At 42.8% G+C, this 24,316-nt stretch overlaps 1 protein-coding gene and 1 long non-coding RNA gene across 3 annotated transcripts in view; one reads left to right on the forward strand and one right to left on the reverse strand.

Annotated features, from left to right (window-relative positions):
* The window catches only part of ZNF573 (zinc finger protein 573), a 56,660-nt gene extending 42,015 nt beyond the window's left edge, over positions 1–14,645 (reverse strand). For both annotated transcript variants that reach the window (XM_033226036.1, XM_033226035.1), the window contains exons 1-2: positions 14,516–14,645; positions 3,802–3,851 (exon numbers count right to left, since the gene is read on the reverse strand). The gene's annotated coding sequence lies outside the window, so the exon portion shown is untranslated. The remainder of the gene's footprint in view (positions 1–3,801; positions 3,852–14,515) is intronic.
* Positions 14,646–14,857: 212 nt separating this feature from the next.
* On the forward strand, positions 14,858–22,394 carry LOC117092456. Its single transcript, XR_004440821.1, has 3 exons — positions 14,858–14,996; positions 20,422–20,573; positions 22,348–22,394. It is a non-coding gene; the product is annotated as an uncharacterized LOC117092456 (long non-coding RNA).
* Positions 22,395–24,316: the final 1,922 nt, after the last annotated feature.

Consider the following 24,316-nt stretch of genomic DNA (forward strand, 5'->3'; position numbering starts at 1 on the left):
CTTTTGGAATATGATTTTCAGATTTAAGCTCTGATACTTAATAAAATGTGTCTTAAAGTGTCATTGGTTAATTGGGAGAGAATGTCATTTAGCATATAAAATAGTCTGAAGATGAAGTAAAATCCACATAAAATATTTAATAAAACAATTGCTTAATGTAAGTTGGCTTTTATTATCAGAGATGAAGAACTTTACAAATTCCTAAATGTACTGCTTTCAAAGAAACATAATGCTACTAATTCCACTTTTTTTTTTTTTTGAGACGGAGTTTTGCCTTGTTGCCCAGGCTGGAGTGCAATGGAGTTCTCTGTCGGATGTATAGCTCTCAGCTCACTGCAATCTCTGCCTCCGAGTTCAAGCAATTCTCCTGTCTCAACCCCCCACGTAGTTGGGATTATAGGCACATGCTACCACACTCGGCTAATTTTTATATTTTTAGTAGAGATGGGGTTTCATCATATTGGTTAGGCTGGGCTTGAACTCCTAACCTCAGATGATCCGCCCACCTTGGCCTCCCAAAGTGTTGGGATTACAGGCATGAGCCACCGCGCCCGGCCTACTAATTCCATTTTCTCATGTGAAAAAAATTAAAGTTTCTCTGGCCTGAATTCTTATGTGGCTAACCAAAAAATGTTGAAGGCTGGCTTTAAGTGCACAATTCTCCTCAATAAACAATATTAGCAAAAATGATTCTCAAATACCTAAGGAGAAAATGTGCCCTTCCTTTGCCCCCAGCAGCTAGAGAAAAAACATTTCAGTAACCTAAAGCTGTTCAGAGAATATGATCTGATAAACTGCCAAATTAAGAATTTAACAGCAGCCTAAATTCTGTTCTTCAGTACAACATGGTGATTTCTGTGACTCTTCCTAACTTTTACTATCTATCTCATGTTTTGGCTAGTATCTATTCCGAGTATCTATTGTGTAGACAATGTTTCCAATACACTAGGTACAATAGATCTAAATTTCATACAATAGGTACTTGGAAGCACTTGGACATCAGAGATTATTTCTTTGTTCTGTGAAATGAAGCTGAATCTAACTTTTATTTTATTTTATTTTATTTTTGAGACTGAGTCTCGCTCTGTCACCCAGGCTGGAGTGCAGTGATGTGGTCTCGGCTCACTGCAACCTCTGCTTCCCTGGTTCAAATGATTCTCCTGCCTCAGCCTCCTGAGTAGCTGGGATTACAGGCACCTGCCACCACGTCTGGTTAATTTTTTTTTTTTTTTTTGTATTTTTAGCAGAGACAGGGTTTCACCATGTTGGCCAGGTTGGTCTCAAACTCCTGACCTTGTGATCTGCTCGCCTCAGTCTCCCAAAGTGCTGAGATTACAGGCGTAAGCCCAGCTGAACTCTTTTTAAAAACTGAATCCCAAAATGCTATTTTAGTCGATCATTTCTTTTCCTGGTAATTAATTTTAACTGATAAATCTATGATTCTAAAAGGTAAAAATATTCAGGTTTTTCAAGTGAGAATGAGATTATGGGCCCTTTTCAACAAACTACATATAGAAAGAACATACCTCGGCCGGGCGCGGTGGCTCAAGTCTGTAATCCCAGCACTTTGGGAGGCCGAGACGGGCGGATCACGAGGTCAGGAGATCGAGACCATCCTGGCTAACACGGTGAAACCCCGTCTCTACTAAAAAATACAAAAAACTAGCCGGGCGAGGTGGCGGGCGCTTGTAGTCGCAGCTACTCGGGAGGCTGAGGCAGGAGAATGGCGTAAACCCGGGAGGCAGAGATTGCAGTGAGCTGAGATCCGGCCACTGCACTCCAGCCTGGGCGACAGAGCGAGACTCCGTCTCAAAAAAAAAAAAAAAAAAAAAAGAAAGAACATACCTCAACACATGTATATGACAAAAATCCATATATGACAAACTCACAGCTAACATCATACTGAATGGGAAAAAGCTGAAAGCTTTGCTCTAAGATCTGGAACAAGACAAGGATGCCCACTTTCACCACTTTTATTCAGCATAGTACTGGAAGTCCCAGCCAGAGCAATTAGGCAAGAGAAAGAAATAAAAGACGGCTGGGTGTGGTGGCTCACGCCTGCAGTCCCAGCACTTTGGGAGGCCGAGGTGGGCAGATCACGAGGTCAGGAGATCGAGACCATCCTGGCTAACACAGTGAAACCCCATCTCTACTAAAAAACTACAAAAAATTAGCTGGGCATGGTGGCGGACGCCTTGTAGTCCCAGCTACTCAGGAGGCTGAGGCAGGAGAATGGTATGAACCCGGGAGGCAGAGCTTGCAGTGAGCCGAGATCGCGCCACTGCACTCCAGCCTGGGCGACAGAGCAAGACTCCATCTCAAAAAAAAAAAAAAAGAAATAAAATCCAAATTGCAATGGAGGAAATCAAACTGTCCCTGTCCCTGCCTGTAGACAACATGAACTTACATATAGAAAGTCCTAAAGACTCCACCAAAAACTGGTATAGCTAACAAACACACTAAAGCTGCAGGATACAAAATCAACATACAAAAATCAGTAGCATGGCCAGGTGTGCGGTGGCTCACGCCTGTAATCCCAGCACTTTGGGAGGCCGAGGCGGGTGGATCACCTGAGGCCAGGAGTTTGAGACCAACCTGGTCAACATTGTGAAACCCCATCTCTACTGAAAATACAAAATTAGCCGGGCATGGTGGTGTGTGCCTGTACTCCCAGCTACTCAGGACGCTGAGAACCCAGGAGGTGGAGGTTGCAGTGAGCCGAGATTGTGCCATCGCACTCTTGCCTGGGCAACAAAAGCAAAACTCCGTCTCAAAAATCTCACACACACACAAAAAGAATCAGTATCATTTTTATATGCCATTAATAAACTATCTGAAAAAGAAATCAGAAAAGCAATCCCATTCACAATTGTTATATGTTTTTTTTTTTTTTATTTTTTTAAGATGCCTGGGAATAACAAAGGAGGTGAAAGATCAGTACAATAAAATCTATAAAGCTTTGATGAAAGAAATTGAAGAGGCCACAAATAAATGGAAAGAGATCACATTTTCAGGAATTGGAAGAATTAACACTGTTAAAATGTCCATGATACCCAAAGTGATCTACAGATTCAATGCAATCCCTATCAAATTACCAATGACATTCTTCACAGAAATAGAAAAAACAATTCTAAAATTCATACGAGACCACAAAAGACCCTGAATAGCCAAAGAAATTTTGAACAAAAAGAACAAAGGTAGTGAAATCATATTATCTGACTTCAAAATATACTACAAAGCTATAATAACCAAAACAGCATGTTACTAGAACAAAAACAGACACATAGACAAGGCAGAATAAAGAACAGAGAAATAAATGCATACACTTATATCCACCCGATTTTCAACAAAGGTGCCAAAATAAGTTACCACGGGCCCTCCTTCTCCTTCTTACATGCACACAGGGGTAATGAAACCCATGGATTCCTTTTCAAACTAAGGTTGGAAATCATATGATCAAGTAAGGTGATTTTATTTTGCAAAAACAAAACCAAAAACATATGCTTACAGATAAAAATTGGAAAAACCTACCCCAAAATATAATTAGTAATTTATCCTGGTACAAGTGGAGGAGGGGAAAGGGCATGGGTAATTTTAACTTTCTCATTACTTCATTCTTTAGGTTACTAGATTCTTCTGCCACAAAGCTGATATACTTCTTATCTAGAAACAGAGCACCAATAATACCTAAGATATTTATTAAAATGAAATTATAAAGAAGAATCTTTCTACTCATTGAGGAAACTGTGAACTTTAGTCCTGAAATAGAAAAACAATATGATTGAAATAAGTAACACCTACCATTTCTTGGATAGCCTTTAGTTGTATCATCAGTATAATTCAAATTTTTTCTGTGAATGAACATAATTCAGATAAATGAAATTAGCATTATTTTATTATATTTTATTATAAAAAGCAGAAAAGAGTTTTGCACATAGTAGATTCTCAAATGTGAATGTAGACATCTCCTTCACAAAACATACAATCCAAATATCATTTTGGATACAATCCTTGCCAAATGTCTGATCGAACCTAATATAATTGTTTTTTTGAGTCGGGATCTCACTTCCATCATCCAGGCTGCATTGCAGTGGGGTGCTCACATCTCACTGCAGCCTTGACCTTGCGAACTCAAGTGATCCTCCTATCTCAGCCTCCCAAGTAGCTGGGACTACAGGCACACACCACCATGCCTGGCTACTTTTTTGTATTTTTAGTAGAGACAGGGTTTCACCATGTTGGTCAGGCTGATCTCAAACTCCTGAGTTCAGGCAATCTGTTGGCCTAACTTAATATTTGTTTAGCACTCCTTATGTTCCAGGGTCTATTGTCATGGGATTTACATTTTTATTCTCATTACACTCCTATGAAGTAGGTACTATTATAATATGTGTCTGAGAGCTGTAGAACTCGGAGCCTGAGTGAACACACTGCCTATGCTCATACAGATAGGAAATGGCAGACCTGAGATTCAAACCAAATTTGGGATACCCAGAGCCCATTCTCTTCAATATCATACCACACTGTCTCTCAAAATCCACGCAACAACGTGTCTGAAAAACTCAGGCTGCCAGCCCACAAATACCCCTGACCAGTACTAACAATTATTTATTAGAGATCATCTGAACATATTCTCCACTTGTAGACACAGACCTGTATCCTCAAATACCAAATTACAGTTCTGCTTCCAAAAATACCACCAAGCAGATGACTCTGCAATTGTTGACTCTTAGTCCTCTGGAGAAAGAATATCTAAGATCTCTGGTGTATGATTCCATAAAAGCCCACTAATCTCCTTCTGAAATACAGCCCAACTGCATGGTTTGAATGATCTGCCAATTGAATATGTGAATATTGGCCGGGCGCGGTGGCTCAAGCCTGTAATCACAGCACTTTGGGAGGCCGAGATGGGCGGAGATCGAGACCATCCTGGCTAACACGGTGAAACCCCCGTCCCTACTAAAAATTAGCCGGGCGAGGTGGCGGGCGCCTGTAGTCCCAGCTACTCAGGAGGCTGAGGCGAGAGAATGGCGTAAACCCGGGAGGCAGAGCTTGCAGTGAGCTGAGATCCGGCCACTGCACTCCAGCCTGGGCGACAGAGCGAGACTCCGTCTCAAAAAAATAAAAATAAATAAAAAATAGAATATGTGAATATTACTTAGAGAAGAGAGAGAACATAAAAACCATTGTGTAGTTGTCTCAGTGAACTCTGTCATCACCTGGGGAAAGAAGGCCTAAGATACTCTCTACCTAGTTCACTTCAGGCAAAGAAAATCCAATGTTCTTACATCAAAATAAAAATTTTTGTGAACCAAAAAGAAAGCAACCAACATGAATATTGCTTTTTAGGCATCAACAATATTTCTTAACCTTCATTATTTTTGTAGTGCAGCAGTTCTTTCCTCCTTCTTGGGTTTCTTTTTTTTTTTTTTTTTTTTTTTGAGACGGAGTCTGGCTCTGTCACCCAGGCTGGAGTGCTGTGGCCGGATCTCAGCTCACTGCAAGCTCCGCCTCTCGGGTTCACGCCATTCTCCTGCCTCAGCCTCCCGGGTAGCTGGAACTACAGGCGCCGCCACCTCGCCCGGCTAGTTTTTTGTAGTTTTTAGTAGAGACGGGGTTTCACCGTGTCAGCCAGGATGGTCTCGATCTCCTGCCCTCGTGATCCGCCCGTCTCGGCCTCCCAAAGTGCTGGGATTACAGGCTTGAGCCACCGCGCCCGGCCTTCTTGGGTTTCTTTTGGAGAATGGCAGGAGCAGAGGAAAACTGGATCACAACCAAAAGTATGGTCACATACAAAACCAAGATACAGGCCAGGTGTGGTGACTCATGCTTGTAATCCCAGCACTTCAGGAGGTCAAGGCAGGAGGATCACTTGAGCCCAGGAGTTCAAGACCAGCCTAGGCAATATAACAAGACCCGTTCTCTACAAAAAACACAAACATTAGCTGGGTGTGGTGGCACACCTATAGTCCCAGCTACCTGGGAGGCTGAGATAGGAGGAACACCTGAGTTCATGAAGTTGAGGCTGCAGTGGGCCATGACTGCACTACTGTACTACAGCCTGGGTGACAGAGTGAGATTTTACCTCAAAAACAAACAAACAAATAAAAAAACAGGATATAGGAGGAGGGCTGAAATCTGTAACAGAGTTCACAGTTCCTGGGGTCAAAGCTGTAGGAATGGTGTGGTTCTGAGATTATACTGCCCCTGCACGGCCCCAAGGGAGGAGCTTCCACCAGGGTGTGTAACTCCAGGAGCCTTCCCGTGATGTCTTCCCAGAAACTTGGCTTAAGAGGTACCTGCAGCTCTAAAAATTTCCACCCCAAGCTGATGTGAGTACTTTATTTCTGGGAACCTTCATGCTAGAGCTCAAAATATGACTTCTCTCTTGGGGCTATGAGAATTGATGATATGAACTGGAGTAGTCATACCCAATTAAATCAGATCTGAGTCTAGGGAGAAGAAAAGCACAGCATTCATAGTGCAAGCACCTGCCCAGGGATTATCGTGCAAATCAGCTACTAAAATGACTGCTAGAACCTTAAGACCAGTTTTACCTAGTAGCTGCTCAAATAATTGCCCTAATGCTAACACTAGTTTTACCTACCGCCCTCACTCACCAGAAATTGCCAGCTCCCCGAAACTTCACTAGTGCCAATGAGTTTTGTGTCAAAACAACAGGTAACATTTCTCTTTCTAATAAAGCCCTCTGAGTGGGAAAAAAACACAAATGATTTTTCCTCTGCTATTACACAACACTCAACACAGAAGACTTTTGTAAGCAAACATGTGGAGGTTTTTCCACACACACCAAGCTAGCAATCAATTCTGCAATGGACAACCAGCTGGGTGTCCTCCAATTCAATTCAGACACTATCTACCTGGAGATAGGATCAGATCCCACAGGTTGAGGGCTTAGTCCCACAAGACTGGCCCACCCTTCAGACACTGGTTACAAGTCTGGGCCTCCAGAATGTCATGCATGTTATTAACATGCACATTAATAAATTTGTCTTTCTTTTCTCCTGTTAATTTGCCTTTTGTCAGCTGACTTTCAGCAAACCTTCAGAGGTTTACACCCAAATTGCAATTCTGTTTTTCCCAAATAAAATGTTTTATTTTAGAGATTTCTCTTAATATTTTATTTGACTTTGATAGGGCCATTTCTTTAAGCTACAAATGGCTATAAGTTAAGAGGGTAGAGGAACCAGCAGGTAACCAACTCAGTGACACACACAGAGCCCAACAACCCATACTCGCATAAAAGCCAGTCTTTCTAGTCACAGGAGCACATTCACACACCACTCACAGCGTCACAACCGCATAGGTTGTCGTGGACACCTACCCTACCCTGTTACACACACTCACTGACATGCATACTGCACGCTCACTTCCACCCTCGGGTCACCCTCAGTCACACAATCCCTCTCCTCTCAGGCTCACACAGATGAGAGGCCAAGACCAACACCCTGTCTATGCCCTGGGCCTTCTCTAGTGCAGCTCTGAAATCCCAACCTCTGTTCTCCCTGCAGGTTCAAGTCTGGCATCGATCTAGGTCCAAAATTACCTTGTGGTGGTTTCTCCCTTTGACATGACTATCTTACTATGTGGCCCCCAATAACCATGCAGACATAGGAAAACCCAAGACATCAAGATTATTTTAGCCCCAGTGGCCTCTGAGAAATGTGGTCTTCAAGAGAAAAATTTGTGGCCGGGCGCGGTGGCTCAAGCCTGTAATCCCAGCACTTTGGGAGGCTGAGACGGGCGGATCACGAGGTCAGGAGATCGAGACCATCCTGGCGAACACGGTGAAACCCCGTCTCTACTAAAAATACAAAAACTAGCCGGGCGAGGCGGCGGGCGCCTGTAGTCCCAACTACTCGGGAGGCTGAGGCAGGAGAATGGCGTAAACCCGGGAGGCGGAGCTTGCAGTGAGCTGAGATCCGGCCACTGCACTCCAGTCCGGGCGACAGAGCGAGACTCCGCCTCAAAAAAAAAAAAAAAAAAGAGAGAAAAATTTGTGGGAGTGGAAGTCCCACATTCAAACTGCTCCCATTGCATTTTCAATCCACTCTCCAATGACTGGCTTTTGGAAGACTTCAGAGATTTTCTGCCAGCGATGTACTGTGCAGGCCCACAGTCAGCTAAGGACTGGTGTTTCTGACCTGTGTGCTAGGGAGAGGTAGGGTAGGTCCACTAGCCCTCAGGGAAGGCTGATGATGGAAATTGCTGATTAAATGATTGGATTTTAAAAAAATGAAATCAGTCCTCTGTCCAAAGCCAAGACAGGCCAAAAGCTAGGCCTCTAGAATTAAACAGGTAGCCAAGTTGTGAATGCAAAGAAAAAGTTCTTAAAGCAAATTAAAAGTGCTACTCCACTGAATACATGAATAAGAAAATAAAATAGCCTTATTGCTGATATGAAAAACATGTTATGGTCTGGATAGAAGATCAAACCAGCCACATCATTCCCTTAAGCCAAAGCCAAATCCAGAGCAAGGCCCTAAGCTCTCTTCAATTCTGTGAAGTCTGAGAGAGGTGAGGACACTGTGGAAGAGAAGTTTGAGAGAGTGGAGGATGGTTCATGAAGTTTAAGGAAAGAAGGCATCTCCATAACATAAAAGTCCAAGGTCCAGCCTGGCCAACATGGTGAAACCCCATCTCTACTAAAAATACAAAAATTAGTCTGGTGTGGTGGCAGGTACATGTAATCCCAACTACTCAGGAGGCTGAAGCAGCAGAATCACTTAAACCCAGGAGGCGAAGGTTGCAGTGAGCCCAGATCGCGTCATTGTACTCCAGCAGCCTGGGCAACAGAGCAACACTCTGTCTCTAAAAAAAAAAAAAAAAAAAAGGAGTGCAAGGTGAAGCAACAAGAGCTGATATAGCAGCTGTTCTAAGTCATCCAGAAGATCTAGCTAACATAACTGATAAAGGTAGCTACACTAAACAGATTTTTCAATGTAGATAAAACAGCCTCCTTTAATGGCCATGACTTCTCCTCTCTAGCTATGAAAAGTCCCAGATGGTATCTTCTTCCATGTCACTACTACTACTCAGAAAAAAAGATACCTTTTTTAATATTATTGGTCATTGACAATGCACAAGTCATCCAAGAGCTGCGATGGAGATATACAAGGACACTGGTGTTCTTTTCATGCCTATTAACACAACCACCATTTTGCAGCCCATGGATCAAGCAGTAAGTTTGATTTTCAGTCTATTATTTAAGAAATCCACTTCATAAGGCTATAGCTGCCACACATCGTGATTCCTCTGATGGATGTGGGCAAAGTACATAGAAAACCTTGCGGAAAGAACTCACCACTCTAGATGCCATTAAGACTATTTGTGATTCATGGGAGGAGGTCAAAATGTCAACATTAACGGGAGTTTAGAAGAAGTTGATTCCAACCCTCATATATGACTTTGAGGGCTTCAAAACTTCAACAGAGGAAGTAACTCCAGATGGGGTGGAAATAGCAAGAGAATCAGAAGTGGAGCCTGAGGGTGAGCATATGTGAACTGATGAGGAGTTGCTTCTTATAGTTGAGCAAAGAAAAGTGGTTTCTGGAGTTGGTAATCTACTCATGGTGGAGATTCTTTGAACATTGTTGAAATGACAACAAAAGATTTCGGATATTACATAAACTTAGTTGATAAAGCAGGGACAGGGTTTGAGAAGATTGCCTCCAACTTTGAAAGATGTTCTACTGTGGGTAAAATGCTACCAAACAACATTGCATGCTACAGAAAAATCTTTTGTGAAAGGAAGGGTCAATCTATGCAGGAAACTTCATTGTTGCACTTTTTTTTTTTGTTTTTTTGAGACAAGCTCTCACTCTGTTGCCCAGGCTGGAGTATAGTGGTGCGATTTCAGCTCACTGGAGCCTCCACCTCCCAGGTTCAAGCAATTTTCATGGCTCAGTCTCAGCCTCCCGAGTAGCTGGGATTATAGGCATGTACCACCATGCCTGGCTAATTTTTGTATTTTTAGTAGAGACGGGTTTCACCATGTTAGCCAGGATGGTCTTGAACTCCTAGCCTCAGGTGATCTGCCTGCCTCGGCCTCCCAAGGTAGGTATGTAGATTTTTTAGACATAATGTCATCGCCCACTTAATTGACTACTTTAAACATAACTTTTATATGCACTGGAAGACCAAACAGGCTCACCTTTTTTTTTTTTTTTTTTTTTTTATGTTTTTTTTGAGACGGAGTCTTGCTTTGTCGCCAGGCTGGAGTGCCGTGGCACGATCTCGGCTCACTGCAACCTCCACCACCCAGGTTCAAGCTATTCTCCTGCCTCAGCCTCCCAAGTAGCTGGGACTACAGGCGCCCGCCACCATGTCCAGCTAATTTTTGTATTTTTAGTAGACACGGGGTTTCACCATGTTGGCCAGGATGGTATCAATCTCTTGACCTCGTGATCCGCCTGCTTCGTCCTCCCAAAGTTTTATTTTGATACTTGCCTTTATCTCTGTGGTCTGGAACCAAACCCACAATATCACCAACATATGCCTATACAGCATAATCCCACATTATAACCACTCTTTTGCTTACATCCTCACCTCCATGAGCTTCTCTGCTTCATTTTTGCTGAAATACAGTTGTCTCTCAGTATCTGAGGGGGACTGGTTCCAGGACTCCCACAGATACCAAAAATCCATGGATACTGAAGTCCCTTATATAAAATGGTATAGTATTCACTGGGCGCGGTGGCTCATGACTGTAATCCCAGCACTTTGGGAGGCCGAGGCAGGCAGATCACGAGGTCGGGAGTTTGAGACCAGCCTGACCAACATGGTGAAACCCTGTCTCTACTAAAAACACAAAAATTAGCTGGGTGTGGTGGCGTGCATCTGTAATCCCAGCTACTCAGGAGGCTGAGGCAGGAGAATTGCTTGAACCTGGGAGGCAGAGGTTGCAGTGAGCCAAGATTGTGCCACTGCACTCCAGCCTGAGCGACAGAGAGAGAGCGAGACTCCGTTTCAAAAAAAAAAAAAAAAGTACAGTATTTGCATATAACCTACATGCATCTTCCTGTATACAGATGGTCCCAGACTTACAATGGTTTAACTTACAATTTTTAGACTTTAGGACAGTGTTAAAGTTATACTCATGTAGTATGTTCCTGGATTTCCAACGGAGTTAGTAGTTTATCTGGATGCAACCCCAGCAGAAGTTGAGGAGTGTCTGTACTTTCAATAATCTCTAGACTACCTAAAATACCTTTAAAAATATAAATGGTATATAAGTAGTTGTTATCCTGTATTGTTTAGGGAATAATGACAAGGAAAAAAGTCTGTACATGTTCAGAACAGACACAACCATCATAGGTAAGCCTAATTACACTTTCAGTCTGTGGTTGGTTGAATCCATAGATGTGGAACCCACAGAAACAAAGGGCTCATTGTATCACAACCTTAGTTAAATCCAACTCTTTTTTACTCTATGCTTGATCTTACGCAACTGGTATGGTCAAAGAAAAATGCGTGAGCCATGATGTGCCACCTCACTCCAGCCCGTGCAACAGAGAACCTGTTGCTATAAAAAAGAAAGAGAAATATATGCAGATTAGACTCATATTAAAATGGTCACAAACCAGAAGCAGGACATTAATACTGCCCAGTATTCCTATTCATTTTCTTCCTTCCTTCCTTTTATTTCTTTCTTCCTCTTTCTTCCCTTCTTTCTCTCCCTTCCTTTCTTCCTTTCTTTTTCTTTCTTCCTCTTTCTTCCTTCTTTCTCTCCCTTCCTTTCTTCCTTTCTTTTTCTTTCTTCCTCTTTCTTCCTTCTTTCTCTCCCTTCCTTTCTTCCTTTCTTTTTCTTTCTTTCCTCTCTCTCTTTCTCCCCTTCCTCCCTTCCTCCCTCCATCCCTCCCTCCCTCTCTCCTTCTCCCCCTCTCTCCCTCTCTCTTTTTCTCTCTTTCTCTCTTTCTTTCTTTATTTCGACAGAGTCTTGCTCTGTCACCCAGGCTAGAGTGCACTGGTATAATCACAGCTCACTGCAGTCTCGATCTCCTGGGCTCAAGGGATCCTCTTGCCTCAGCCTGCCACGTGGTTGGGACTACAGGTGTGCACCATCACTCCCAGCTAATTTTTCGATGTTCTTGTAGAGACAGGGTTTCACTTAGTTGCCTAGGCTGGTCTCAAATTCCTGAATCAAGTGATACTCCTACCTTAGCCTCCCAAAATGCTGGGATTACAGGTATGAGCCATGGCACCCAGCTCCCATTCTATTTCGTTTCTTTTCTTTTTTTTTTTCTTTTCAATTGAGATGGAGTCTCACTCTGTACCAGAATGAGGAGTGCAGTGGTTCAGTCTTGGCTCATTGCAACCTCCACCTCCCAGGTTCAAGCAATTCCTCTGCCTCAGCCTGCTGAGTAGCTGGGATTACAGGCATGCACCTCCACCACGCCTGGCTAATTTTTGTATTTTTAGTAGAGACGGGGTTTCACCATGTTGGTCAGGCTGGTTTCCAACTCTTGACCTCAAGTGATCTGCCCTCCTCTGCCTCCCAAAGTGCTGGGATTACAGGAGTGGCCACCACACCCAGCTCCATTCTATTTTCTTAATCATTTCCTTTTCTTACTCAGACTATCAATGAGAAAATCTTGGCTGACAGTGAAACCGCATGTTAGAAAGTTAGGCCTCGGCCGGGCGCGGTGGCTCAAGCCTGTAATCCCAGCACTTTGGGAGGCCGAGATGGGCGGATCACGAGGTCAGGAGATCGAGACCATCCTGGCTAACACGGTGAAACCCTGTCTCTACTAAAAAATACAAAAAACTAGCCGGGCGATGTGGCGGGCGCCTGTAGTCCCAGCTACGTGGGAGGCTGAGGCAGGAGAATGGCTTAAACCCGGGAGGCGGAGCTTGCAGTGAGCTGAGATCGGGCCACTGCACTCCAGCCTGGGCGACTGAGCGAGACTCCGTCTCAAAAAAAAAAAAAAAAAAAAGAAAGTTAGGCCTCAACAATATAAATATGCTAAATGAAAAGCATTATACTCTTACAACCTTAAAAGAATAAGTTGCCCCTTTGTCTCAAAACTACATCAGCAACGGCAACAATAATCGTAAAGAGAGGAAGATTGTTGTCCTTGATGCTAAACTGAATTTTTAGGTTCTCTTTACCATATGAGAATACATGGAAGAATCTGAATGATATGCCAAATGAATATGAGATTTTTTTTTTTTTTTTTTTTTGAGACAGTCTTGCTCTGTAGCCCAGGCTGGAGTGCAGTGGCAAGATGTCGGCTCACTGCAAACTCCGCCTCCTGGGCTCTCCTTCCTCAGCCTCCCGAGTAGCTGGGATTACAACCGTGCACCATCATGCCAGACTAATTTTTGTATTTTTAGTAGTGATGGGGTTTTGTCATGTTGGCCAGGCTGGTCTCGAATTCCTGACCTCAAGTGATCCGCCCGCCTTGGCCTCCCAAAATGCTGCGATTACAGGCATAAGCCACCACACCCAGCAGAATATGACAACGTTAATGAGATTCAGCTCAATGGCTCCCAAAATCTACTGGAAAGAAAGCAGATTGGTATTAGGACATTCAGACACATTTCAGACAAAGGAAAGCATGCCCTAAAACCAGTAATCTTAGGAAAGAAAAAAGCCAACTAGCCTAAACTTTGATTTTTAGATGTGAAAGAATTTTTTTCCTCCTCATCAGAGTCCTTTTGAGGAATAGCAGGGCCAAGGAGGGGGAAAAGAATCATGAGTTACCAGGTCTTTCCTTGAAGCACGGAATGCCTCGTAACACAATACCCTCCACACCTTCCCTGTTCACACACTTTAACACATGGAGGTAGGAGGGAGGCTGGAATATGGGTATGAGTTCACAGCAGGTTCCTGGGGTCAGAGCTCTGGGAAACTCGAGGTTCCGAGACAGGTAGCTCGCTCTCAGAGTTCACAAAGAAATAACCTCCCAGGCGTTTCCAATCTCACAGCAAGTCAATGCCTTCTTGCTGGAAAACTTCATTTAGAGTTCAGTATCCAGTTTCCCTCTTGCAGACATTTTTTTGTGTGTGTGTCAGCTGCAAGCAGCTGTGAGGAGAGAGGGGAGAAGCAGCATCCAGGAACCTACAGCCACGACTCAAAGTGACACCGCAGTGCCACCGCAAACAACGTACATGAAAAAGACAAGCACCTCATATCCCCGTCACGCAAGCACAGCCACTCACTCACCTGTCACAGCCTCACAACCGCACCCACCGTCAAGGAGGCACATCACAGCCTCTCACACGCACAGTTTCTCTCTCACACACTCTCAAACATTCTCCATCTGACATATACAACATTCTCTCATGTGCGCACTCAAATACCCTCCTCTGCTGTTCACGCACCCACGGGCCTGAGATTCCGATAACAACTGGTCATCCAACTACAGGCTTCCACGGTTTAAGGGCTTCCTCCACCACCCCGGCCGGTTTAGGTTGGCCTCCAATGTAACTTGATTGCCCAGAGCTCTGCCTGCGAGTACCCTGTGCCTATCCTGAAATGAGTTCAACTCACCTTGCAAAAGAACCACGCGAAAACGGAAGGGAAGCCATAGATTGGGTGTTTCCGTTGCCCTCTGGGAAATGTAGTTTAAGCCTAAAGATCCATGACCGCGGTGGCTTGTGGGAAAAGTGTCTCGGAACCCCAAATCCCGGTTAGATCGCAGGCACCGCAGCACGCTGGCTCCCGGAGGTTTTAGTCTTTTCACTACCCGGAGTGCGCAGACACAGAGACTTACTGCGCTGGCGAAGATGGCTGAGGCGAAAGCCATGTTCCACTTGTCCTCGGAGTCCTGAGGGTTTCAGTGATCACAGAAGGCTGAGAAAGGGAATCCGAACTCGGAGCTGCCGGAAGCCTCGGGCTGGTTGAGTGTAGAGCCGGTCGGGGAGGGGGTTCAAGGTGTGGCAGCGAGGGCGAGCGTGGGGGGTCGGGTATGAGCTCCGGAGGGCGGGGACTCTGCTCTGTGTCCCCTGAGGAGGTCCAGCCTTGTTATAAGGTATGAGAAAAGTAACTTTTTAAAAATGAACAAATATTAATTGTATGTTTTATATGCTGATAGAGTACAATATGCTGTTTTAATCTATGTTTACAATGTGAAATGATTAAGTCAAGCTAATTAAATCTGTCACTTCACTTTTTTGTGGTGAAAACATTTAAAATCTACTCTTTGAGCAATTTTGAAACAACACATTATTTATGTAGTTGCTATTCTGTGCAATAGATTACTAAAGTTTGTTCCTGCTGACTAACTGAAATTTTGTACTCCTTTAATTAATATCTCCCTTTCCCCCATTTTTCAGTCTCTGGTAAAGACCATTCTGTGCCTCTTAAGAGTTAGACTTTTTTAGATTCCACAAATACCACTTATATTTGTCTTTCTGTTCCTGGCTTTTCTCACTTAGCATAATGTCCTCTCGGTTTATCCGTGTTGTCACAGATGACAATTTTCCTCGTTTTATTTTTATTTTTTATTTATTTTTTAAAAATCTTTTATTTATTTTTAAAAACTCCGTCTTGAGACGGAGTTTCGCTCTTGTGGCCCGGGCTGGAGTGCAGTGGCACAGTCTCAGCTTACTGCAACCTCTGCCTCCCCGGTCCAAGCAATTCTTGTGTCTCAGCCTCCCAAGTATCTGGGATTACAGGCATGCGCCCCCACATCGGCTAATTTTTGTATTTTCAGTAGAGATAGGGTTTCACCATGTTGATCTGGCTGGTCTCGAACTCCTGACCTCAGGTGATCGACTCACCTTGGCCTCTCAAAGTGCTGCATTTACAGGCGTGAGCCACTGTGCCTGGCCAACTTTCCTCTTTTTTTTTTTTTTTTTTTGAGGCGGAGTCTCGCTCTGTCGCCCGGGCTGGAGTGCAGTGGCCAGATCTCAGCTCACTGCAAGCTCCGCCTCCCGAATTTACGCCATTCTCCTGCCTCAGCCTCCCGAGTAGCTGGGACTACAGGCGCCCGCCACCTCGCCCGGCTAGTTTTTGTATTTTTAGTAGAGACGAGGTTTCACCGTGTTAGCCAGGATGGTCTGGATCTCCTGACCTCGTGATCCGCCCGTCTCGGCCTCCCAAAGTGTGGGATTACAGGCTTGAGCCAACGCACCCGGCCAATTTTCCTCTTTTTAAAAAGTGAATAGTATTCCTTTATATATGCATATATATATATGACATTATATATATAATATATATAATATGTAACATTATCTTCATCCATTTATAACATGCTGGACACCTAGGTTGCTTCCATATCCAATGCAGAATAATGCTGCAGTGAATATATGATAGTGCAGTTCTCTCTTCAGCATGCTGATTTCAATTCCTTTAGCTATACACCCACAGGTGGGATTGCTGGAACATACAGTAATTCTATTTTTAGTTTCTGATCAATCTCCATGTTATTTTCCATAATGGCTGTATTAATATACATTGGGAAATGTACTTACTTTTGATGCTGTTGGGAATGGACTGGTTTATTCAATAAATTGTGTTAGGTACACTAATTAGTGGGTAGAAGAGAAGTTATATTAATTCTTTAAGGCATAGTCAAAACAGACTGAATAATTAAATGTAAAAATGATCTGGAGAAAACGTTTTTGTTTTTTTTTTTTTGAGATGGAGTCTCGCTCTGTCAACCAGGCTGGAGTGCAGTCGTGTGATCTCGGCTCACTGCAATCTCTGTCTCCCGGGTTTGAGTGCTTCTCCTGCCTCAGCCTCACAAGTAGCTGGGATTACAGGCATGTGCCACCGCACCTGGCTAAGTGTATATGTTTTAAAATATTGAGTTAGGAGTAGATTTTCTAAGCTAAACTGACGTGAAATGCTAAGGAAATAGATTTAACTTGATAATTATGTGTCTGAATGAATCAGCCAATTAATAAAATTAAAACAGGCCAGGGGCTGTGTTGCATCCCTGTCATCCCAGTACTTTGGGAGGCCAACACAGGCAGATCACTTGAGTCCAGGAGTTTGAGACCAGCCGGAGCAACACATCAAAATGCTGTCTCTACAAAATACAAAAATTAGCCAGGCGGGGTAGCATATGCCTGTAGTCCCCACTACTTGGGAGGCTGAGGCAGGAGGATCACCTGAGCCCAGAGAAGTCGAGGCTGCAGTGAGCTGTGATCCTGCCACTGCACTTCCAGCCTGGGTGACAGAGTGAGACCCTGTCCCAAAGAAACTAAAATAAAGTGAAATGAAAACAAATACAAGACAAAAATGGATCGACTTAACACATAGTGTGATGAACAGACATAGATAACAATACTGATCCAGTGTGTTTCTGTTATCAAACTCATGGTCACTAGTCTAAAGGAAATAGGAATGGTGACTATAAATTCACAACCATTTACAACATTAGAAATACAAATTATCACCAGATATATCAGACTCACAATTACTTGCCCTTTTAAAAATTCATCCTGCTCTCCATAATTAAGAAAATATTGATAACTGTTTTTTTCCCTTAACTTAGCCCTTTGTGCTCCTGAATCTCTGAATTTGTGTTCACATCTTAAGACTCTTTTTTTGTAATTACTTACTGTAGCTTTTTGTCTTCAGTTGAGACATCACCTTTATTCTCTTTACACTTTTCCACAAATGACTCAATTTTTTCGTAAGCATCATTGATGAGTTCCATGTATGTGATGATAGTGTAATGATAAATTATCAGTGTGGTTTCCCTCCAGTCTTGTTCATTATTCAAGTGACTCTCCTTGGTTTAGCAACAGGTCAGGAGGTATCTATGACATTTTGTTCAGGTTAAACAGTAAGAAGAAAACAAAATCTACATTATCTTTTTCATATTTTAAACACAAGCCAACAAATAATTTGGAAGGACCCATGATTAGACAGTGAGGATTTTATGTTCCCTCAAGGGTAATTGAGATTGTTTAATTGTATGGGGAAATGAACATATCTCAAAGGGAAGCAAGAAGATAAAATATTTAGACCACAGAATCATTAGGAAGTGGCTTTGCACCATGGGTACACCACTGTACACAGGAAATATCAGGGCGCAGTGGCGCACGCCTGTAATACCAGCACTTTGGGAGGCTGAGGTAGGTGGATGACCTGAGGTCAGGAGTTTAAGACCAACCTGACAAACATGGTGAAACCCCATCTCTACTAAATACAAAAAATTAGCTGGGTGTGGTGGCACACACCTGTAATCCCAGCTACTTTGGAGGCTGAGGCAGGAGAATCGCTTGAACCTGGGAGGCGGAGGTTGCAGTGAGCTGAGATGGTGCCATTGCACTCTAGCCCGGGCAACAAGAGTGAAACGCTGTCTCAAAAAAAAAAAAAAAATCACTGCCACAAACTTTTTCACATAGGATGATGAAGGATTCCAGAGCCCCTGCTACCTCTAGGGGCTCCTCCCCCTGCCATGCCACACATATATCTTGACAGGGCCTGTTAGAGAGAAGAAAAGGCCCAGTAAATTAATATCACAATCATTGACACATACCCACCAAAAATACCCACCAAAAAACTCAAATTAAAATGTTGACAAAATTAAGTGTCAGCAAGAATGCAAAGATTTGGGAATTACCAGACATTGTAAGACTGTCAGTTGGTGTGTTAACTTTGGGATGAAACCAATAATACCTAGTAAAGCTAAAGATCGTTTACCCTGTAACCTATGGTTTTACCTCTTGCTTTATACCGTACATAAATACACACTAATGGTAACCAAATAGAAATACAAAAATACAACAACATCATTTTTAACTTACAAAAATGAACACAACCCACATGTCCACCAACCATGAAGGGATACAAACTGGTGTACTGTGTTTTTGTTTGTTTGTTTGTTGAGACTGTTGCCCAGGCTGGAGTGCAGTGGCGCGATCTCGGCTCACTGCAACCTCCACCTCCCAGGTTCAAGTGATTCTCCTGCCTCATCCTCCCGAGTAGCTGGGATTACAGGTGTGCACCATCACTCCTGACTAATTTTTGTTTTTTGTTTCTTTGTTTGCTTTGAGATGGAGTCTCACTCTGTCGCCCAGGCTGGAGTGCAGTGTTGCGATCTTGGCTTGCTTCAACCTCCACCTCCTGGGTTCAAGCAGTTCTCCTGCCTTAGCCTCCCGAGTAGCTGGGATTACAGGCCCAGCTAATTTTTTGTATTTTTAGTAGAGACGGGGTTTCACCATGTTAGCCAGGATGGTCTCTATCTCCTGACCTTATGATCCGCCCGCCTCCGCCTCCCAAAGTGCTGCGATTACAGGCATGAGCCACCACACCTAGCTGGTGTACTGTTTTAATAGAATGCAGAATCGATGCTAAATGTGAATATTAAATACTTAATATTGAGTAATAGAAGCCAGGTGCAGCAGGATACAGACTATTACTCCAATTATGTAAGAGAAAAACCAGGCAAAATCAGACGATAATTTACGCATATAAAAATACATAATAAGGCCATGATTCATGCTAAATGAGTAGATTTTAGCTTCCCTTGCCACACACAAAAAATGTGGGTATCTATGAGATGAGAGATGTTAATTTGTTTCCTATAGTAACCCCTTTACACTGTGTATATGTATCCTATAACATCATGTTGTGTATCTTAAATATACACAATAAAATACTTATAAAAAGAAAAAATTTTGACCAGATGTGGTGGCTCATGCCTGTAATTAATCCCAGCACTTTGGGAGGCTGAGGCATGAGGATTGCTTGAGCCCAGGAGTTCAAGAACAGCCTGGGCAACATAGTGAGACCCCCTTTCTATCAAAAAAGAAAAAGAGGCCAGGTGTGGTGACTCATGCCTATAATCCCAGCACTTTGAGAGGCGGAGGCGGGCAGATCACAAGGTCAGGTGTTTGAGACCAGCCTGGCCAACATGGTGAAACCTCATCTTTACTAAAGATACAAAACGTTAGCCAGACATGGTGGCATGCACCTGTAATCCCAGCTATTCGGAAGGCTGAGGCAGGAGAATTGCTTGAACCCAGGAGGCGGTGGTCGTGCCTCGTGAGCCGAGATCGTGCCATTGCACCCCAGCCTGGGCAACAGGGCAAGACTCTGTCTCAAAAAAAAAAAGAAAAGAAAAGAAAGAAAACAAAATTGTGAAAGGATGCCCAACAGAATTAAAATGTTGACTCTAAAGTGAGCTACTGAATGATGGGGATGCATGAGAGAAAAGGTTACTTAACATTTTTATACCTATTGAATTGAATCCTATGTATGCATTATAAATTTAAATGTACAATATTATGCAGATAACTCATGTGGGTATGCTTTGATTAGGACTTTGCATTTCCCATTTGCTCAACTTCCTTATGATTGTAGATGCATATGAATAGAAATACAAAATTTAAGGAGACACAGGACTTCTGATAGCCCTTTTTTCTTTCCACATTTTGTGTCTCTGGCTGTAGTTTGCCATATGTGTCCCTATGGCTAATGAGCAAAATGTTTTTCAGATGGATACCTGTGATCAAGCATTGCAAGTTAAAGATATTTCTGAATCTTGGACCTCTTAGTTCCTGTGAAGCCCGCCCATGCATAATAAAGCAGAGAGGAATATAAAAGGTTGCTGCATCGATAATCAATTTCTGGTGAGAAGTAATTACAGGTAATGTAAAATGAGATAATTATTGCTTTTCATCGTATCTTGAAAGAACTCCTACAGTCGATGACAAAACACCTAAGTTCACTCTCCTCTTTTCTGTAATGAAAAGACATTATCCAGTAGAAGTTCAAGAGTAAAATCTGAAGGCAACTTATCTGACCTGGCCACATGGCCTTGCCACTTATTCAACATAACTTTCTACACACTAACCTCTCCAGACCTCAGATCTTCAGCTCTCCAAAATGGAAACATGGTAGTATTTACCTCTAGAACTGCAGCTGAACTGAGCATTTTAGGGAAGGAACAAATACACACATGATAGATATAGTCAGATTATGAACCCAGTGTAGGCCAGAATACAGAAATTTCTCAGTAATAGAGATCCCCAAGAGAAAAATCAGATGTAGCCTATCTCAGTGGCCTTTCATGTGGCAAATGAAAAGTGAAAGTCCATAATGAGAAAGACATGGGCAGCCAGTGACACCATCCATTCAATGTAGACTCTCAACATACCTGACAGTCGTTACCTGTTATACCCCAACCCAAAACATACATAAACCTCAAGCCTCAGTCAGAAATATTTATGGACAACCAGGTATATTATTCTGTGTTTCCAGTCAAAACTCAGGTTGACCACATTTTATGTGACAGGAGGAGGCACAATTGATGCCCAGTTAACCCTGAGATCATCTCTGCCTGCAGCTTCTTATCATCACAGCAAGCTCTTTCCCTGCAGTGCATTGTCTGTATCTGCCCTTTGCTATATAGGTAGCAAAAATAAGCATCTGAAAAGATGCTCAACTAGGGAATTCACTATGTCAGTAGAGAATTCAAAATTCAAAAATTCACATTCAGTATGTCACTAGGGAATTAAAATTAAAACAATGATGAGACACCACTACACATCTGTTAGACTGGCTCAAATCCAAACACTGACACCACCAAATGCTGGTGAGAATATGGAGCAACAGGAACTCTCATTGATTGCTGCTAGGAATGCAAAATGGTACAGCCACTGTGGAAGGCAGTTTTGCAAATTCCTGCAAAACTAAACATGTGCTTACCATATGATCTGACAATTGCATTCTTTGGTATATACCCAAATGAGTTGAAAACTTACATCCACTCAAATCCTCCACATGAATGTTTATAGTAGCTTATATATAACCAACAAAGATTGGAAGTAACCAAGATATCCTACAATAGGGAAATGGATAAACTCTGAAATATTCATACAATGGAATATTATTCAGGAATGAAAAGAAATGAACTACCAAGGCATGAAAAGACAGAGGAATCTTAAACATGTATTTCTAAATGAAAGAAGCCAATGCAAAAAGGCCACATAGTGTATAGTTCCAATTATATGGAATACTAGAAAAGGCAAAACTAAGCAGATGGTATTATAAAAAGTTCAGAGGTTGCCAGAGGCTTGAGCAGAGGGAAGGATGAATAGGTGGAACACAGAGGATTTTTAGGGCAATGAAACTTTTATCTGTGACCCTATAATGGTGGATGTATGTCCTTATGCATTTGTCAAAGCCCATAAATGGTACAACACAAGGAGTGAAGCTTAATATAAGCCATGAACTTAATAATATCCATATTGACTCATCAAGCATATCAAATGTACCACACTAACAAGATGATAATAGAGGAAGTGTGTGTATTATGGTGTGAGGGGGGATATTAGAGCTCAATATGCCCTCTGCTCTGTTTTTCTGTACACCTACAACTGTTCTAAAAATTAACTCAATTATTTATTTATCTTTTGCAGACAGGGTCTCACGCTGTCACTCAGGCTGGAGTGCAGTGGTGCAATCACGGCTCACTGCAGCCCCAACTTCCAGGGCTCAAGCAATCCTCCCACCTCAGCCTCCTGAGTAGCTGGGACCACGGGTATGTGCCACCATGCCCGGCACATTTCACATTTCATCTGAAAAGATGTTCAACACCATATGTCACTAGGGAATTCAGATTAAATCAACGATGAGATACCATTACACATCTATTAGACTGGCTTGAATCCAAACGTCAACACCACCAAATGCTGGTGAAGATATGGAGAGACAGGAACTCTCATCTATGGCTGCTGGGAATGCAAAATGATACAGCCACTGTGGAAGGCAGTTTTGCAAGTTCCTGCCAGACTAAACATATGCTTACCATACTATCCAGCAAAAAAAAAAAATAAGAAGAATTTAAAATATATTTTATATACTTAAAAATATGTATTTAAAGAAATATATATTTTCTATATATTTTAAAAATAATTTTTTAAATTTTTTTGTAGAGACAGGGTCTCCCTATGTTGCCCAGCGTGCAGAATCTATTAATTTTAAAAATGTTTTAAACTCTTGAGCAGGGAATTATTTGAAGAGTGAAAAATCAAATGATAGAATATTGATTGGTAAATTGCAAATGTTGAATATTAAATAATTTGGATTAATTTTAAATTCCAAAAAGCGAAACTTTAAAAAATATTTTTAAAATTTCCTAATCCCATGTCAATGCATGTTCAACATATTCAGGAACCGATTTCAGAGAAGAAATAAGCAGTCGACAAGTTCTTAGATTTTGACTTTGTTTGTTGACTGTTTGTATTTGTGAATGGCGAAGTTTAGATTTTATTCCTTTCTTCTTAGGGTATTGACTAATAATTTTATTAAGCCAGAGAGACAGTAAATTATAATTATTACCTGCTTGTCCATTTTATCTATTATAAATCTCTCCTCCAAACTCACTTATCTAAAGTTTTTGGTTCTTTTAGCTGGGTGCAGTGGCTTGTGCCTGTAAATCCCAGCATTTTGGGAGGCTGAGGCAGGAGGATCACTTGAGGTCAGGAGTTCGAGACCAACCTGGGCAACATGGAAAACCCCGTGCCTACTAAACATACAAAAATTAGCCAGGCTGCCAGGCACGGTGGCTCACGCCTGTAATCCCAGCACTTTGGGAGGCCGAGGCAGGCAGATCGCCTGAGGTCGCGAGTTTGAGACCAGCCTGACCAACATGGAGGAACCCCGTCCCTACTAAAAATACAAAATTATCCAGGTGTGGTGGCGCATGCCTGTAATCCTAGCTAGTTGGGGGCAGAGGCAGGAGAATAGCTTCAACCTGGGAGGCAGAGGTTGTGATGAGCCGAGATCGCGCCATTGCTCTCCAGCCTGGGCAACAGGAGCAAAACTCTGTCTCAAAAAAAAAAAAAAAATAGCCGGGCATGGTGGCGCATGCCTGTAGTCCCAGCTACTCGGGAGGCTGAGGCAGGAGAATCCCTTGAGCCCAGGTGGCGGAGGTTGCAGTGAGCTGAGATCGCACCACTGTACTTCAGCCTGGGAAGAAAAAAGTTTTTTTTTAAACTCATTTTTTTTTTACCATTCAGATATATGGGATGTTTATAGATCACTACCAAGATAAATAATTACCATATCAAGGTTCTAAATTTTAAAAACTATTTTTTCCCTTTGTTACATTTAAGAAGCCTATTCCAGGCTGGGGGTGGTGGCTTATGCCTACAATCCCAGCACTTTAGGAGGCTGAGGCCAGGGGATGATGAGGTCAAGAGATCAAGACCATCCTGGTCAACATGGTGAAACCTTGTCTCTACTAAAAATACAAAAATTACCTGGGTGTGGTGGTGGGCGCCTGTACTCCCAGCTACTGGGGAGGCTGAGGCAGGAGAATGGCTTGAACCAGGGAGTCGCAGGTTGCAGTGAGCCGAGATCACGCCACTGCACTCCAGCCTGGGA

This window comes from Trachypithecus francoisi, unplaced genomic scaffold (genome assembly GCF_009764315.1).
Source record: "Trachypithecus francoisi isolate TF-2019V2 unplaced genomic scaffold, Tfra_2.0 Lachesis_group12, whole genome shotgun sequence".
Lineage (NCBI taxonomy): Eukaryota > Metazoa > Chordata > Mammalia > Primates > Cercopithecidae > Trachypithecus > Trachypithecus francoisi.